We start from the raw sequence: 12,551 nt of genomic DNA on the forward strand, positions 1-12,551 counted from the left end.
TTCACCTTCTACGAGAGTTCGTTGAAAGAAAGGAAGTCGAGATAAGCAAGATTGGAACTGATGACAACATATAGATCCATTGACTAAACCTCTGCCGCAGGCGAAGCACAACTCGCACACTGCATCTATGGGAATCAAGCATATTGGAGAATGGCTTTGATATCCTTATTTAATGTTTTAAAGTTTTAGAGTTTAAATCTTTGTAAAACATTATTGGTTAATCATTCACAATAAATGAATAGAATTCATTTTTCCATTTAATTTGTGGTTTATTAAATGATGAGTCCCTTCAATTTGACAATATATTCAAGATAGACTGTCAGGACCAGTCCTGTGACTAAGAAATGTCTATCAAGTGATCTTGAATGTCAAAAGTTGAAAATGGTCCCTAGTCGGAGTTTTCTATAAAATTAGACGCATAGAAAACGTTAGACGACTAGAATGGAAGATGACTAGTAGTTCTGTTTCTTGAACTATGTGGACATGGCAATGTCATAATCATTTGCATAGATACTTACTTTGGGAAGACTAGTATCGGACAGACATATGAAACTTTACTGTAAGAGATGAAAATCTGTCATAAGTAAATTTCATTAAAATTATTAGACTCTAAATCCTCAATACCTGAGTGATTTGAGATTACTTGTTTGAGAACTGTTTGCTTTGACGTTGACCAACCGTCGCACCGTAAAAGGAGGCTATAAAGGCAACGCTCAGGTAATCACCTATCAAACGAAGTCTAATCTCAAGATTGCAAGATTGGGATTGTCCTCCCATAAATCGGGATGAGATGCTTAAAAGTTGTACAAGGCCACTCGGAGAGCTAGAAACTGTGAAATGCATTGCCGTGCTCGGATGAATCATAGGTTATGATTATCTGTTTATTTGATCAGTTGAACTCTGAAACCGAGAAACACCTCTGGACATAATAAGGATGACAACTCTTACCTTATGTTCAAGAGCAAGCATCGAGCGACGAAGGAATTAGGAAATGCACACTTGTCCCTAAGGACAAGTGGGAGACTGAAGGAAATAATGCCCTTGGTCCAAGTATGCATTCTATGTTAAGTCAAATAAATGCGGTTCAGTATTAATTAACAAGTTAATAATTCAGTGAGATCAAGTGAGCTGAATGCCTAGCTAGAGGCCGCTCCAGTTCAAGTGGAATTAATGATATTAATCCACAGCTTACTCTTGACTGAACCCGTAGGGTCAAACAAATAGTACGTAAACGGATCAAGTATTTAATGGCATTAAATACTCTATCTATGGATATTCGGAATCGACGGATCTTGGTTTCAGTGGGAGCTGAGATCGTCACAAGCAAGAAATGAATACTCCGGAAACGATGATATTGCCGAAAACGGAAATATGGATCGTATCGGAAATATAAATATTATCCAAGTCGTAGATGTTGCCGGAAACGGAAACATGGTACGTATCGGAAAATATTATCGGAAATGGAAATATTGCCGGAATCGGAAATATTGCCGGAAACGAAAATATTGTCAGAATCGGAAAATAATTCCGAAAACGGAAATATTAAATATTTGTTCGAAACGGAAATTAATTCCGGAATCGGAAATATTAAATATTGTTCGTATCGGAAATGAATTCCGGAATTGGGAATTTAATCGGAAGCGTATCGTACGAATTAGCATCGGACGAGGCCCGCTAGACGAAGGCCCAACACGAAGCCAGGCCATCGCCCAGCGAGCCGCACGCACCAACGCACGCCTCGACCAGGCCCAGCGCAAGGCCATGCCCAACCAAGGGCGCGCGCGCGCAGCACAGCAGCGTGGGTTGTGCGCCTGTCGTGGGCCACAAGGCTTGCGCCGGTGCACGGCTTGTGCGATGCTTGTACGGGAAATCCTAATCCTATTAGGATTTGTGCAAAGATTAAAGTCCTAATCCTATTAGATTTGCTTTGTTATTTAGAGTCCTAATAAAGTTCTAATTAGCAAATCCACATCCTAGTAGGATTACAATTCCTTTTCCATACTCCTATAAATAGGTGCCTAGGGTCACAATTTATGGGTACGATTGAAGTATTCAAAGGGTAAGTTTTTGAAATAAAATCAGCCATACACTTGCAAACACTAGCCGAAATTCTTAAGCACCTTAAGGGCGATTCTAGTTGGTCTAACTTGAGGCGGATCCGGACGTACTGTGGACTATCTACGGAGGGACGACATTTGGAGTCCTAAAGACTTGTTCTTGTTCGGTTCGGGCGCAGCTAGGGAAGGCACGCTACAACATGTATGCATCTATTCTATGCTAAATGATTATGTGTAAATAATATGCTTTCCTGGCTTTATGGTTTTTCCGCATGATTTATGAATTGTCATATGTATCATAACCTAACAGTACTATGGCCGTGTCGCAGGCCAATTCCACTACCGTCATCCCCCGAATCACTCCGCCATTCGAACCTTAAAAACTCGTGGTCAAGTCGGGACTTCTTCCGTATAGCGGGCCGAATCCACCACCGTCATCCCACGAATTCTTAGAGCCAACAACAAAATCCGTCAATGCATCGTGGGCATTTTTTATCGAAAAAAAAATTCTGGGTCAAGTCGGGTCTCGGGCCATATCTCGGGCACCCGGTCCACCACCGTCATCCCCCAAAATTTTCCATCCGTCGAATAATCCCACCGTCGTCCCTCGAATGTCATGGGCATGTATAGTGTCGTAGGGGGGCCGACCATGCCCAACGCTGCCCACCAGAGAGTGCTATGCCTACCACCCCCAGCCATCCTTCCACTCTCACCCTCCCCCTATAGAGGTTTATTTTGAATTAGCTATGCTTTCCTAGTGAACACCCAAGTGACAGTAACATAATAATGGCTCAAAACTTGAGTTTTTGTGATAATAATGCCCCGTTTTTTTTGTTGGAAAACTTTATATGGGCATTAAGCCAAATTTTGGTTAATTTGTTTTTGCAAATTTTTTTTTTTTTTCCGGAAATGGTGAAGTAGGGGTAAAAAAGGGGAAAAATCATAAAAATTCAAAAAAATCCCAAAAAATAGGAACATACATCTAAAAATATATAAAAAATATTGGTGTTGGAAATTTTTATTTTGGGACCTCGGGGGGTGCCCCGGGTTGCTATTTTTGGAAAGTTTTCGTGAAAATTCATTTCATTCATTCATGCTGTGTTTGTTTGTTCATGCACAAACAATACCAAACCAAACATGTATTATTATTATTTACAAAACTTATATATTTTACAAACCAAACCAAACATGTATTGAGACTTTCCCATGGTCGGAACCTTATAGTATAGAAAACCACCGAGATCAATGAATCTCAACAATCTTTTGGGGCATTGGAGGGCTACATACATTTAAGTCTTGAATGAATGAATGGTTTAACCCAACCCATCTTTTGAATGAATGAATGGTTTAACCCAACCCATCATTTGAGACTTTCCCATTTCCGATTCCGGAATTAATTTCCCTTTCGAACAAATGTTTAATATTTCCGTTTCCGGAATTATTTTCCGATTCCGATAATATTTCCGATTCTGACAATATTTCCGTTTCCGGCAATATTTCCGATTCCGGCAATATTTCCATTTCCGATAATATTTTCCGATACGTACCATGTTTCCGTTTCCGGCAACATCTACGACTTGGATAATATTTATATTTCCGATACGATCCATATTTCCGTTTCCGGCAATATCATCGTTTCCGGAGTATTCATTTCTTGCTTGTGACGATCTCAGCTCCCACTGAAACCAAGATCCGTCGATTCCGAATATCCATAGATAGAGTATTTAATGCCATTAAATACTTGATCCGTTTACGTACTATTTGTGTGACCCTAAGGGTTCAGTCAAGAGTAAGCTGTGGATTAATATCATTAATTCCACTTGAACTGAAGCGGCCTCTAGCTAGGCATTCAGCTCACTTGATCTCACTGAATTATTAACTTGTTAATTAATACTGAACCGCATTTATTAGACTTAACATTGAATGCATACTTGGACCAAGGGCATTATTTCCTTCACGACCATGGTGCTTGCCTGCGTGACCAGCGACCAGCGCCCATGGTGCTTGCCTGCGAGCAGCGACCAGCGCCCATGATGCTTGCCTGCGCGACCAGCGACCAGCGCCCATGGTGCTTGCCTGCGAGCAGCAAGCAGGCACCTGCGAGGAGCGACCAGCGCCCATGATGCTTGCCTGCGAGCAACGACCATGCCTTACGACTTTTTTTTTGCCACGGTTTGTCCAACGCCTAAGTATGGCCCTCTGGTAACCCTACAATAATAACATACATGTGTCACGCATACATAGCGAATGCGAATGCCTTGGTACTTGGCCAAAATCACTAGACGAGCCTTCTAACCTCGGTTTGGGGGGGTTGGTTGGGGGGGGGGGGGGAGGGACGAATCGAAGCGACATAGGGCTGAATCTCAGTGGATCGTGGTAGCAAGGCCACTCTGCCACTTACAATACCCCGTCGCGTATTTAAGTCGTCTGCAAAGGATTCAACCCGCCACTCGGGAGGAATTGTACTTCAAGGCAGCCCACGCGGCGCATCCGCCGCGCGGACTTAGCCTACGACACGTGCCCTTGGGGGCCGAATGAAGGAAATAATGCCCTTGGTCCAAGTATGCATTCTATGTTAAGTCTAATAAATGCGGTTCAGTATTAATTAACAAGTTAATAATTCAGTGAGATCAAGTGAGCTGAATGCCTAGCTAGAGGCCGCTTCAGTTCAAGTGGAATTAATGATATTAATCCACAGCTTACTCTTGACTGAACCCGTAGGGTCACACAAATAGTACGTAAACGGATCAAGTATTTAATGGCATTAAATACTCCATCTATGAATATTCGGAATCGATGGATCTTGGTTTCAGTGGGAGCTGAGTTCGTCACAGGCAAGAAATGAATACTCCGGAAACGATGATATTGCCGGAAACGGAAATATGGATCGTATCGGAAATATAAATATTATCCAAGTCGTAGATGTTGCCGGAAACGGAAACATGGTACGTATCGGAAAATATTATCGGAAATGGAAATATTGCCAGAATCGGAAATATTGCCGGAAACGGAAATATTGTCAGAATCGGAAATATTATCGGAATCGGAAAATAATTCCGGAAACGGAAATATTAAATATTTGTTCGAAACGGAAATTAATTCCGGAATCGGAAATATTAAATATTGTTCGTATCGGAAATGAATTCCGGAATCGGAAATTTAATCGGAAGCGTATCGTACGAATAAGCATCGGACGAGGCCTGCCGGACGAGGGCCCAGCACGAAGCCAGGCCATCGCCCAGCAAGCCAAGCGCGCCACACGAACAGCCAAGGCCACGCCAGGCCCAGCGCAAGGCCAGGCCCAGCAGGCCGTGGCAGCGCGCACAGCGCGCGCAGCGCGCGCAGGAACTACGTGGGCTTGTAGCTCGCGTAGGCCTCGCTGCGTGGGCTGCTGCTCGCACGCACACGCATGGGCGACCCATCGTGGCTGCCGTGTGTGTGTGCGTAAGTGTTTGTGTTCATGCACGATTCCTAAAACGTGCAGAGTTCGGTTAATGATTAAATTCCTAATTCTATTTGATAAATTAATTAATTAGAGTTCTTGTAGGATTCTAGGTTTAATTAATTTGTATCTGAATAGGATTCCAATTCCCTTTCCATACCCCTATAAATATGTGGCCTGGGTTCACAATTTATAATGAGTTTTAAAAGTATTCAAAGTGAGTTTTTGAGAGAAAAATTCAATCACACATCTTGCTCAAAAGTGCCGAAAATTCTAGTACCTTAAGGGCGATTCTAGTTGGTCAATCTTAAGGCGGATCCGGACGTGCTGTGGACTATCTACGGAGGGACGACACTTGGAGTCCTAAAGACTTGTTCTTGTTCGGTTCGGGCGCAGCTAGGGAGGGCACGCAACAAAGAGTATGCATCTAAATTATGCTATATGATTATGTGTAAATAATATGTATTCCTGGGTTAATGGTTGTTTCCGCATGATTTATGTAATATCATATGTATCATAACCTAACAGTGGTATCACGAGCCCCTTATTATTTTCATAATCTAATTTGCATAAACATGGTTAAATATTACAAATTTGCAAGAATTAAAAGGGGTGATTAATTTTCGTAATTGTTAATTAATTGCAAATTGCGTTTATTTAATTATACGTACGCAGTTTTTCGGCAGTTTCTTCGTTACTCATCCAAATCGAGTGATTTTTGTGTCAATTCCGCATGTAAAAGGCATTCTAAAATTTTGACAAAAAGAGTATTTTTCTGCCGAACCCAGAATTCTCAAATTCGAAGCCTAACTATGACTTTTCGAAGGTTTTAGTTTTTCGAATGCAAAATTTCGTAAATTTAAGATGTTAAATTAAATATTTGCGATTCTTGTTGATAAATCTTTAATTTTTGATTGACCTACTGTATATGTTTAACAAGTTTGAATGCCTAGCCTTGTTAATTATGCAATCTAATTTGTAATTATGATTAATTTGTTGAAAATTAGAATAATTTAGAATTAATTTGATTTTCATAATTAGTTATAATTTAATTAGAAACCTATGATTAAAAACCACCATAAAAATTGTAAATTTATGATAAATTTTAAATTTTTATGACCTAGACTTGAATCCATGACAATCGGAAATCAATTGGATAATAAATTTTCGATTTTTCGCCCTAAAATTATGAAATTAATATTAATTATTAATTTGTCATTAATTTTAAATATAAATTTTAAATTTTTTATGCGATTCGTTCATATAACTTGCACGCACGAAGCAATGGACGCTTCGTGTTACCCTTAAGGGGTGTTGTATAGTGCGGGCATGCGACGACGAGCAAGGGAGCTCGTCGCCCGTGCGGCACGAAAGCAATGAGCAAGGGCGTAGTGCACGAGCACAAGGCAGCAGCCCTGCCTTGTGTCGTGGGCCACGAGCTATGAACAAATGGGCATGGGCGAAAGGCAAGCCAAGGCAGTCGCGTGTGGGCAGCAAGCGAGCTGCGCCACAACGCGCACTGCCTCGCGCAAGAGCGCGCAGCCTCGCGCGCAGCGAGCGCAAGCTCGCGTGCCACGAGCGCTGCGCCCAGCGTTGATCGCGCGGAATTGCTCGCGCAAAGCGAGCAATGGCTCGCGCGCACAGCGAGCGATGCCTCGCGCGCACAGCGAGCGATGCCTCGCGCGCACAGCGAGCAATGGCTCGCACGCACAGCGTTCGATGGAGCGCGCGCAGCGAGCACCATAGCGTGCGATGGCTTGCGATGGTAGATGCAACAACTATGCAACGAGCGCATGGGCTGCGCGCACATGGCCAGCAATGGCTGTGTGCGTGCGGCCCATGGGCGTGCAATGCGTAGGGTGTTTGCGTTACGATTAGATCGTTTTGAATGTTTAATTTGAAAATTTCAGTTCACGTAATTTTAATTAATTTTAAAATTAATAATTTAAATTATTTTCTTGGATTTTAATTTTGAATATTGTAATTATAATAAATGTTATTTATTCTAATTATTTTACTAAAATTAAAATCATGAATTAATTTAAATAACGACTGAAATTAAATTAAACTTTTTGGATTCAATTATAAATTTATATGAGCTTTAAATTTTAATTAAAATTGTATGTTTCCGGTTAGACTAGAAATACATTTTTATGTTTAAAATTAGTAAAGCATATGAATTTATTGGTTTAAGTGGGAGCGCTTTTTAGTCATAAACTCTTGATTAGGTCTACAAATCCTTAAGGTTAAAACAACTTGATTAGAATTAATAAGGACTGAATAATTGGTAGATTATTGGTGCCCTTGATTAATTGTTGCAAATGTTTACGTGATGCATAATGTGTTTTACTAACCAGCTATGTGGGCCATTCATGATAATGAATGGGTGAATGTATATATTGTATATGTACTGTTTTGCAGGTTATGAAGTGACTAGTATGGCCCAAATAGGATAGAAAAAATGGTCTGCGTACCATTAATTTGAATGTAATTGGTCTAAAGTACCAAAGTTATTTTTCAATTCAAATATGGTCTGCGAACAATCAAATAGTTGTAATTAGTTATAGCTTATCCTATTTGAAGAAAATGGTGCCTCCCACGGAGATTTTCAAGACGGACTTTGAAGTCAAAACTTCAAGATGAAGTCGGGCCATACTAGATCACATTTATCTTATGCATGTTTTAAGTTATTTATCGCTTTTAAATATGTCTTAAAATGCATGAGATCAAAAGCTTGATTATGTTGCATGATTAAGGATTTTAGTTCACTTAAAATCTAACCAACATAGTAAGAGCCTTAAGTTCCAAACTTAAAAAATTGAGTTAAAAGGTGTCATGCCAAAATATACACTTGCTTGGATATCCTTTACATCAATCTAGTAATAGTTTTCGCTCAGCGAGGTGTTACTTATTGGTCCTAAAGGGGCAAGGTACACAAATAATTGTGAGTACATGTTAGTTTTGGTGAAACTCAACGATATAAGTAAGGAGTCCTTTTATGTCGTGGCAAAATCGATAGGTTTACCTAATAAGTTCTTAGACGTACCTATCAACCAAGAGTAGTTTCTAGACTATTAGCAAAAGGCTTTTGCTTACCTAAAATGTTTTAGAATTGAGTCGACAAACTGTGCTTAATTCTTCAATGGTTTTAGGGTCTTGGAATCATTTTATTCACACCTGCCGGAACAATAAAATCGAATAAAATGCTAATAACTTGTTTGAATTGCATGGTTGCTTTAATTTCAAGTTATTATTCATGATAAATGTTTAGACTTTGCATGCTTCAATGTATGTTTTAATTATTGTTTATAATTAAATATCTTGCACTGCAATAAATCCTTTTAGAAAGGTAACAGTAAATTTCCTCGATTGGTAGTGAATCCAAGAACGATTCACGGAAATGAGAGAAAGTGAGCAATTTAAAATGTACGTTTCTTATAGCGACTTTTATGGTTGTTTTCGAACGTCAAAATCGAATGGCAAACCAATTGGTGCTTGTGAATTCAAAATACACTGTAGTTTTGAGATCATAAAGCATTGAGCTTAAACGCTCAACTTTACCAATGGTTAACAACCTAATATCTTTGTCCATTTAATTCTCGAATGAGTCTAGTCCCTAGACATTCGAATAGATCGATGCTTAGAGAACTTTAGAAGCTTCTGGTAAGATCATCTAGTTGAAACTTAATATTCAACATAAATTAAATGTTAAGAACCTTGTTGGGGTGACATTGGACATGTCTAACAAAGTATAAAAGTCAACACTAAAGAATTCAATTCTTAAGACTATAAGAAAGGGTACAAGAAATAGGAAAACGAGGAACAAATGAAAGGAATTTACGATTCCGTTTCTACCTATAAATTTATGTTTAAAGAGAAGTGACCTAGCAATCAAACTTCCTTGGTATCATATACCGCTTGAGGTTCTTACTTCGGTAATAACTCAAACAATGGAAGCTAGGATACACTAATGACCTACAAGTGGGAAATGAAGCATGGCAATGCTACATTAGTTGTAGGGTCATCTAGTTTGTTTTAAGTCCTTTCAAGGTTGGAACTAAATGGCTATTTTGTTCCATAATCAGCATACCTAAATTTCTGCTTCAAACACAGAAAGACTCACATTCAAGAAAAACAAAAACAATGTTTGTTTTTTTATTTGAATGAAATGGTCAATTACAGGTTGAGTCAATATGCTTGATTAAAACAAACAACTCTTTAAAGAACTTTACTAGGTTCAAATCAACCCCTTGATTTGAGTTCCACTAATCTTTGGCATTGTTGCTTAGACCATATCAACAAGTTAACATTCAAAAGCTCTATGGACTTTTGAAAGTTGGTTGATTTCTAGATCAACTTAAGACAAGCTAGTCTTACTTGTTGAAAGTAACAAAAGATATGAACTATTGTTAGAACGCCTAGACGATAGAGTTCAAAGCTAAAGAAAGATTTTATGACTTTATGGATATAGGTTTATTGACTCAAATGTGATATAAGTTGAATCTGTTTGGGTAGTTCCAAGATTCAGAAGTATAAAATCCACCTGGCAAAAAATCATAAAGATCTAGGATAGATCATGTTAATGATTACTTGAGACCAAATATGATCATCAATGATTGTGTGTTGTAATTTCACAATCTAGGTCCATAAGATATGGCATATCGTAGTTGGAATAATCGAAGTCAATTAGTGCTTGATTCGATCAATGATGAATCATAAAGACTTTTCCTATAATTTCTAAAACAAAATGCTCAACTACCACAAAACTAAACCAAATTCGTCAAAGCTATTGAAAAGTAATTTCAGAATATCTTTTCATAATATATCTAAAGAGTTCCTAAACTCAGTGGGAGCTTAGTGTTTGTCATTTGACAAACTAAGGCCCAAGTATAGATATATGTTTCATTGTGATTTATTCAAATGAGACACAAGGGTATTGTTTCTACCACGAATTTTTGAGAACATAATGTTTGTTTGCTCGAAATAATGTCCTTTTAGAGATTCGTTTCCAAAATGACAAGTGGGAGAAAATAGACCTCGAAAGTTTTCGAGGCGAACAACAAACATAAACGGACATTCCGGAGGCTTTTCGAAGTGCTTCAGAAAATCCGAACTTATTCTTTAAGGACTTTAGAAGTGGCTTTAAAGAATAGACATCTCTTAGAAACTTTTACAAGTGCTTCAAGGAGAATAGAATATTCAAAGGACTTTCAAGTGGCTATTGATATTCTATTTGTTTGATGTTCTATACCCAAGTAGGCATAGAATTCAAGTCACTGAAACTATGAGATTCTTCTATTAGATAGTAAAGAAACATAGAGTTCTGGTCAATGAAACTATGAGATTCTTCTATTGGATAGTGAAGAAACCTACAACTTGCAATCAAAATATTATCATTAATGAGTTTGTGACTTGTAAGAAAGCTATGACGAAACCTAGATTCCCTAAAATGGTTAGAAGCCATATATAGACTCAAATGTTTTAAATGGTTAGAGGCCATAAAACATACTCAATGTTTTGATGACAAAATTGAAATTTTGTTGATTTGCAAGAATAGGTTCACACCTATTGGTTGCAAGTTTGTTTTAAGGATAAAAACCATCAAACATGAAATTGTGTTCACAACACAAAGCTAGATTAGTTGCTAAAAGGTTACAAGCAAATTCACGGTGTGGATTGTGTTGAAACCTCATGCATAATCGTAATGCTCAAGTCTATAATTCAAGCAATGATTGCATATTGGTACATATGGCAATTGGATGACAAAACGTATTCCTCAATCAAATGATGGAATATAATATGTACATGGTATGTCATAGTATTTGTGGATCCAAATAAATGCTTGAAAAGAAAAGCTAGTTTATAAAATCTAAGTACAGATTTAAGCAAGCAATTGGGAATTAGAAATGTATTTTAGTGAAACTAATAAGTATTTTAGTTTCATAAAATGTACATGATTCTTATAGATATATAAGAAGTTTAGTGGGAGTACATAAAACTTAATTGGTCCTATGTGTATCACACACATATCTCTCTATTGTGAAATAACATTCAAATGCTAAATACTTAGATTTGAGATTATTCATCAATGACGGACCAAGGCGAAACTTAGTTCATACTGGGTACTAAGGTCTATTTACAAAAATCTTATAATATTGTTTTGGATTAAGTAATGCCATTTACTAAATCAAACACGAAAGACTCCATTGGAGATATTTGACCCATGTGAATAAATCTAAGTAAAGGATGTTTGAACTATGTATAAGCATTTACTAAGTTAAACATCAAAGAGTCTAAATGAGATTCTTAAACCTATATTATATGTCAAAGAATTTAGCTGGATTCAGTATCTGCTGAAATTGAATGAGCTAAAGTTACATGAATAGAATTCAATTGGGAATTATTCTGCAAAAGAATTTATCATGTATGATATAATATGAGGATCGCCAAAAACGTATCGTATGACTTTAGGCATGACGAACATATACCAATCTCTATTGATCTAAGTGAAGATCAACTAGATTGAGATCAAGAATACTTATGGTACTTGAAAAGGTACATAGGAATAGTTCTTGATTCAAGGAAATAAAGATATGCTAAATATTGATGCTACACGCATAAACACTGGCAAAGGATCAAGCAAGACCCTTTGGAGTTAACCATTGATAAGGACGAGCTATAGAGCATCGTGTTTTGAAATGGCAACATGGATTGGAGACCATGAGTTGTTGCGTGGGAAATTAAAATATTAATTTCTATGTTCTAAGATACAGCTGGAAAGTCTTCCACATGTATGTGAACTGCTTGGATAAGTAAATCCAAACATAGCATCACTAGCAACCTAAACAGTTGAAGTAAAAGTACTTATTGCCTAAGAAGCAATAAAACAGAGTTGTTTATATTAATGAGTTCTTCATTGAACTTTGGTGGATCACATGTCTGCTAACTTGATGGCTCTTCATTGCAAAATGCGTAGAACCACTATCAAAGTAAGAAAGACTAGATCACATAATAAACAAACTCGAAAAGATCTTATCATCATATCTCGAAGA

This window comes from Spinacia oleracea, chromosome 2 (genome assembly GCF_020520425.1).
Source record: "Spinacia oleracea cultivar Varoflay chromosome 2, BTI_SOV_V1, whole genome shotgun sequence".
NCBI lineage: Eukaryota > Viridiplantae > Streptophyta > Magnoliopsida > Caryophyllales > Amaranthaceae > Spinacia > Spinacia oleracea.